The sequence below is a fragment of the Plecotus auritus genome (genome assembly GCF_963455305.1).
Source record: "Plecotus auritus genome assembly, chromosome: 4".
Classification (NCBI taxonomy): domain Eukaryota; kingdom Metazoa; phylum Chordata; class Mammalia; order Chiroptera; family Vespertilionidae; genus Plecotus; species Plecotus auritus.
The window spans coordinates 185,597,265-185,603,899 of NC_137775.1; positions in this window are offsets into that span (position 1 = coordinate 185,597,265).

Sequence of the window (6,635 nt, forward strand, 5' to 3'; positions counted from 1 at the left end):
GTCAGGCCTGGTGAAGGTATTTACCCAGGCCTCCAGGCAGGGCAGCCCGCTGTGATGGGGGCTAGGGGCGGCAGGTGGCCCCCAGCCTAACCTAGGCCATCCATCCTGCAGACTTTCTTCCCAAGGATCCACCAGATCCACACTATCTCTAAGCAACCTCCTCTCACAAGAGGGTCAGGCATTTGAATTTTTGTCATGGAGACTGGGGAATTGGGAATGGTTACCGATGGGAGAGGCTCATGAGACAGGGTTGGAGAGAAGTTCTAGAAGTTTAGAGTGATCTTTGCTCACTTCAGTGAGGAATAGTGATTCCAAAGAAATGATGGGGGTGAAATGGGACAGGGAAGGGCATTAATCTTCCCAAGAGCCTGGTCCACTGGTGCTGCTTTATATCTATCATCTTATTGGATAAATCCGCATACCCCTGATTCCTGAATTACTATCCCCTGCAGACACGACAACACTGAGGCTAAGGTGGATACAGGGACTGCCTGAGGCCACACAGCGAGGAGATCTGGGGTCAGGATGTCAATATGGTCTGTCTGGGTCCAGACCATGAACAAGATATAAAGAGCAGGAGAGTCATTGAAAAAAACAAAATAAAAGAGAGCTGTGCTGCTTAGTTTAAAATCAGGGCAGCTTACATTCCGTGAGTGGCTGTTCTCTGCCAGGCGTCATTGCTTTGAGTCCTTATAAAATGTTCCTCTGTAGATGAGGAAACCGAGGCTCAGGGAGGTCCTGCCTCTTGTCCAAAGTCATCTGACTTTGAATTCATGGAGTCAGGATTCAAACCCAAGTCACCTGGAAGTCTCATCATGTGGTAAGGCAGGAGGGAATGCTCTTGTACATAAGGGAGCAAGAGAACATAAGAATAAACTTGTAGACTCTGATGGACCATTAGGAAAACAATGTCCTCCCTAAGTTACCAAGGTAAGGGAGGGCAGAATCCACCTGGTTTCAGAGGACAAGGAGGGAGAGCGATGGTGGGAAGAAAGGGAGCAGAGGACACCCGTGTAGGTCACACCCACGCTTCTCCTAGAACCTGGGATAAGTGCAGGCTCCCCACATGCCAGCATATTTATGTTCCTCTTGGGATGGGGGTGGGGCTATGTCCCCTCCCCTTGAGTCCCAGTGGGCTTGTGACTTGTTTACAGCCAGTAAAATGTAGCAAAAGTGACTGCATGCTTTTCAAGGCTGGGTCAGAAAAGGCAATGCAACTGCCACCCTTCTTGTTGGGACTCTCTCCTTTGGAGCCCTGAGCTTCCACGTGAGAAATCTGACTCCCGTGGGACTGCCGTGCCATGAGGAAGCCCAGGTCGTATGATCTGGCCAATGGCCCCAAGTGTGGTCCCAACCAACAGCCATCATCAACCACTAGACAAATGAGTCAAGACTTTTCCAGATGTTTCCTGTCCCCAGCTTCCAAGTCACTGCTCTGCTTCCCCCTCCAACCTTTATATCTTCCCAGTCCAGATAGCATGCAGCCAAGACAAGCTATGCCCACTGTGCCCTGTCAGACTTCCCAACACATGGGATCCAGGGCCATAACCAAGTCATTGTTCTATGTCACCAAGTGTGGGGGTGGGTTTCGGGCGGGGGGGCAGCAATAGTAACCAGAACATCATCTCACTTCATTTACTTATAGGGGCAGCCCTATGTCCCCTTCCTAGCCCACTCCCCCTGCCTGCCCTATGCCAAGCATTTACTTTTCAATAAACTGTGGACAAAAGTGGCCGCAGCTCTCTGAAGGCGACGAGGGCTGATCTCCTTTGATGAGGGCGGGCACTATTCGCCTGGCAGAGATGAGCCAGCTACTTTATGACGGCCTCTCCTGACCCAGCTCCCAGCCCTGCTCCATCCTTCACTCTGGCTGACAGCTTTGCACCCTCCCCTGTGCATCCCATTGGGATGGCAGACACCTTTCAGCCCATTCAGCCCCCAGGGCAGAAGCTTCCCTTCAACTCCAAGCCCTTTATGCGGTTCACGCCTCCATTTACCACAACCCTGGGAGGCAGGGCCCCCAGGCTTTTATGAAAGGGGCTGGTATGAAGCCACCGAAGTGGGTATCTGTCTGGCTCAGGTTCTACCCCACTGGTGAAATTCCATGGTTGTTAAAATTCTTCAAAGACCTAGATGAGCTCATTTCTCCTCAATTAGTGCCGGGTAGGAGAGCTCTCATCTTCCCAGCGCAAAGTTCATTATGGGGCCTGGGCGCTAACTCCCCATTAGCAACCCTGTCAGCCAGTAGCCAGAGAGGGAAGTTCTGAGTCCAGATCAGGCTTTTCATGCTCGCTTTCATCTCTTTCTTTCTGAGTGGACTCTGAAAGCCAGCATCCACGCAGCACGGTGTATGCCGTAAACTTTTGGCTCTACATAGGTCAATGTGCCCTCCACTTACTAGTGAGTGCCCTCAGCAAGTCCCGTAACCCCCTGAGTGCCACTTTCCTCATTGGCAAGGAGGAGATGACTCCTACCCAGGGTGACTGTAAAGATGAACTGAGATAACATCCGCAGCCAAGTCGGCTAGAAGTTAGGCTAATGGAAGAATGTGGCCTAAGATCTTGTTTATTTGTCGTGGTTATGTGTGACTGCTCTTCACCAAATCTTAGCAGCTCTGCCTTCCAAATTAACCCAGAATCTAGCCACTTCTCACCATCCCCACGGCCAGTCGCCTGGTCCAAGTTCCGATCACCTCTATTTGCAAGATGGCAGCACCCTATCCCGTTTCCTGGTTTCATCCTAGATGCCTCCTGCCCCTCCTCACAGCAGCCCAAGCAACCCTGCTTCATCTTGCCGTGTCACCCCCAGGTTCCAAACGCTTCAGTCGCTCGCCTTCTTATTCCGACCAAAGTTTTCACAGCGGTCTACGAGTCCGTGCAAGATCGACTCCTATTACCTCTGTGACTTCATCTTGTCCTCGTCCTCCCTCTCTTCCGTCCTGCTATTCCTCAGACAGCACAGGCCGGCCCTGCAGCCTCTGCACTTTCTCTCACTCAGCCAGAGACTTCGGGGCTTGTGCCTTATCTCTTTCAAAGCTCGGCTCAAATGCCTGCTCCTCATTGAGTTCTTCCTTGACTCTCCTAGGTAAGACACCCACGCTGCCTCTTAATGCTTTATGTCTACAATCAATCACCGCACGTATCGTTGACTTGTTTGTAATTACTGTCCATTTCTCTCAACTCAAATACAAGCCTGCCGACAGCAGAGATTGTTATCTCATGTGTTGCCATCTCCATCGCCCCAAACAGCGCCTGGCACACAGTAGGCCCTCAAAGAGGAGGTTGAATTGACCATTGACCACAGAAGCAACTTACTTGGCTGCTTCCTATGTCGCATTAATGAGGATGCCTGCGTGCATGTACCTCATCATCAGTAGTTTTGTTTAAAAACACTGCCACCACCCTGCTGCCCTGTGAGACTATGCTGAGGATTAAAGCTCAGAGTAAATCCACGGGAGGTCAAATGACACAAGAATAATAACACCTAGGTCTTCTGACTGCTGCTCAGAAGCCCCCCCCACCCACCCACCCAAAGTCAAGTGTGGGTTCTCGTCAGGACCGGCTATATCATTGGCAGGGCCTAGCGCAAAATGAAAATGCGGTGTGGCCCCTTTTTCAAAATTATGAAGAATGTCAAGACCAGTGAGCCAGGACCAGCTCACGCTAAGATTCTCCTGCTCCCTGCTCTCAGCCCTCCCCTCCCCTTCTCTGATCTTCACATTCTTCCCTTAGATATGCTAATGACCCCTCTTCTCAGCTACCCGGGCAGCCTCTTGTCTCCTGGAGAGGATTTTGTATCTCTAAGACCATTTATGGCTCCCAGAGAGTCAAAGTCTCAGAAAGTAGGCCTGTTTCTCTTGTTTTCAAGTTCAGGTGAGGGTTGCAGGCAGTGGGTACCACTTCCGGGCCCCAGATGTGTCTGGCGGAGGTTTTAAAGCACTCACACTTGGGCTGTACTAAATTCAGAGCTCGATCTTTAGACATTTTTTTAATTGATAAAAAGTTGATAAAATAATTGATAGTAAAATTGATAAAATTGTTGACAATCGATGAAAATTAGGTTGAATCATAGGAAACTGCTAATATTTGACCATTTTAGTTACAAATATGGCAATTCCCTCTGGTTCTGCCTAGTACTGAAAAATGTTTGTGTGCATCAATGAAAAGATATGGAAAGACTTTCGTTTCATCATCACTGTGTTTCACGTCCCCTAACTTCTTTTCCCTTACCCTGCATACATATACTAAGTGTGTATGTGTGTGTGTGCGCGTGCACACACACACACACACTGTGAGTTAATCTTCCTCTTCTGGGACCTTAGCATTAAGAGAGTCGGATGTCAATGAGCTAACACATTTATATGGATAAAAGGAAGGTTTGGGCAGTTCTACTCACAGTACTCTTGTTCTTTGTCCAGAGTGTCACCTCTCCTCCTTCATTCTCTTTCCCCACCACCCCCAGCTCTGCCGGAAATCATTTTATTTGGTTGAAAGCAGCGAAGGCAACCTCATGCCACAGGCTTGGGGGCAGGCAGCATGCGTATGGAACAAGCCCCAGTTCTGAGCCCCAGAGATCTGCATCCTGCATTTGGTTTGACTCTTTCTTTGTCCGTGAGCATACCAAGCATACCATTTTCGGGGCAAGTTACCTAACCACAGTGTTTTTCGGTTTTCTCATCTGTAAGATAGGGGTAAAAATATCTACTTTATAGAGTGGAAGGGGGCCAAAGGCTGTATATAAACGCCTCAAACTGTGCGTGGGACGTAGGTGCCTCAAAATGCTGAAAACCCAAACAGATGAAATTTCCTATCCCCCGGAGCTTCCAGCCTCCATGCCTACTCATCTACCACATGCGGTGCAGACACCAAAGAGCTGCTTTACTTGAAATGACATGTGGCCGGGGACATGGGGTGTCTCAGTGGTGACCAGCCAGCCGGTGAGTCATGGCTAGCAGGGTCTTTGCTGCCTTGGGAAAGATAACTTGCAGCTGGGGAGGCACAGAAGTGGCTTTGTGGCGCCAGTGACATTTGGGTTGGTCCCTGAGGATGGTTAGGGTTGAGATGTACCCTCCAGGCCCGCGCGATCTCATGAAACTTGCGACAGTGATGGAATATGCCATAGCCGGCCCTGTCTGAAGCATGTGACTGCTCAGCATTTGAAATGTGGCTAGTGTGATGGAGGAGAGAATTTCAACTTTAATTTCTTAAAATATATTTTTATTGATTTCAGAGAAAAAGGGAGAGGGGGGAAGAGAGAAAAACATCAATGATGAGAGGGAATCATTGATCAGCCTTCTCTTGCATGCCCCCCATGTGCCCTTGACCGTGATTGAATCAGACCCTTCAGTCTGCAGGCTGACGCTCTATCCACTGAGCCAAACCGGCTAGGCTTAATTTTAACTTGAATTAAACAGCCACATGTGGCTAGTGTTGGGAAGCACAGGGCTAGGGGGCGTGAAGTGATAAAGGAAGAAAATCGCGGGGCAGGCGCGGAGTGCACACAAGCTCAGCTCAGCTGAAGCCGGGGCTGTGTGAAGGAGGCGTGTGCCCCAGGCAGCTGGAGAGGGACAGGTGGCAAACTCTGCTCACGCGGGTGAAGAGCTTAAATGTGCTTTTCTCAGCTCTGGGGCCAGTGGAGTTTGGAAGCCAAGGCATGACAGACAGCAAGTGCCATCCTCGCCATCCATCCAGCAGGGGGAGGGCCGTGGAGTCTCTCCCACGTGCCCAGATGGAAGCTGGAGATGGAAAAGACTTGGGGGTTCCTGCCAACCCCCAGGCCAGGCTCCCACTGAGCCCTGGCCCCTGTGCTAACAGCTCTGCCTGAGGTATCTCGGGTGGCTCTGGGGAAGGTACAACCCAGTGATCCACTTTATAGGCAAGGAAATGGGGTTCCCCATGTTAATTCCCATGGCCTCAAGTACGTACAGAAATAAACATTCGAGCCCAGGTTTGTTGGATTCCAAAGACCAGAAAGAAAGTATGTCACTCCACTCTGCCTGTGTTTTAGCTCTCCCTGGGAGGAGAGGGCTAGTTGGTGTCACCTGGCAGGGTTACCGGATGGATGAGCAGAGCCAGACATATAGGTGAGGACTGGCCGTGCATCCGCAGGGGTGTGGCTTTTCTCATGACTACACACAGGAGAGTCTTCTTTCCACACGGACTTCTGCATGGGACTCCCTGTTTTGTTACCAGCGTGACCCCTCTCATCTCCCTACTGCCCGGTGATAGGCCATTGCTGAGCCCACTGCCTGGTCAACAGGCCAGAGGAGTCAGCATCTGCCTTTGGGAAACATCCAGGAGAGAAGAGACACATTCCCCTCTTGAGAGCTCTTCAATTTGCAGGCAATTACCTGGCGGCTTTTACAATTTCTTCTACAATCTTCCCTTAGGAGGCAGCTCCATGTGCTGTTGAAACCACCAATTTGAGGACCCCCCTGCCTGCGTTCGAACCCTGGCTTGCATTCTGACTTGGAGCAAGTTCCTGACAATATCACCTACCTCATGCTCCAGTCTGAAGAATGAGTGAAAAGCGCGTTAGGATTGTGCAAGGCACTTATTATCTATGGTTTACAAGCATTATTACTTGTCCCAAACTGGGTGGGCATGGGGGCAGCAGGAGGTAGAAGTAACTTTCTA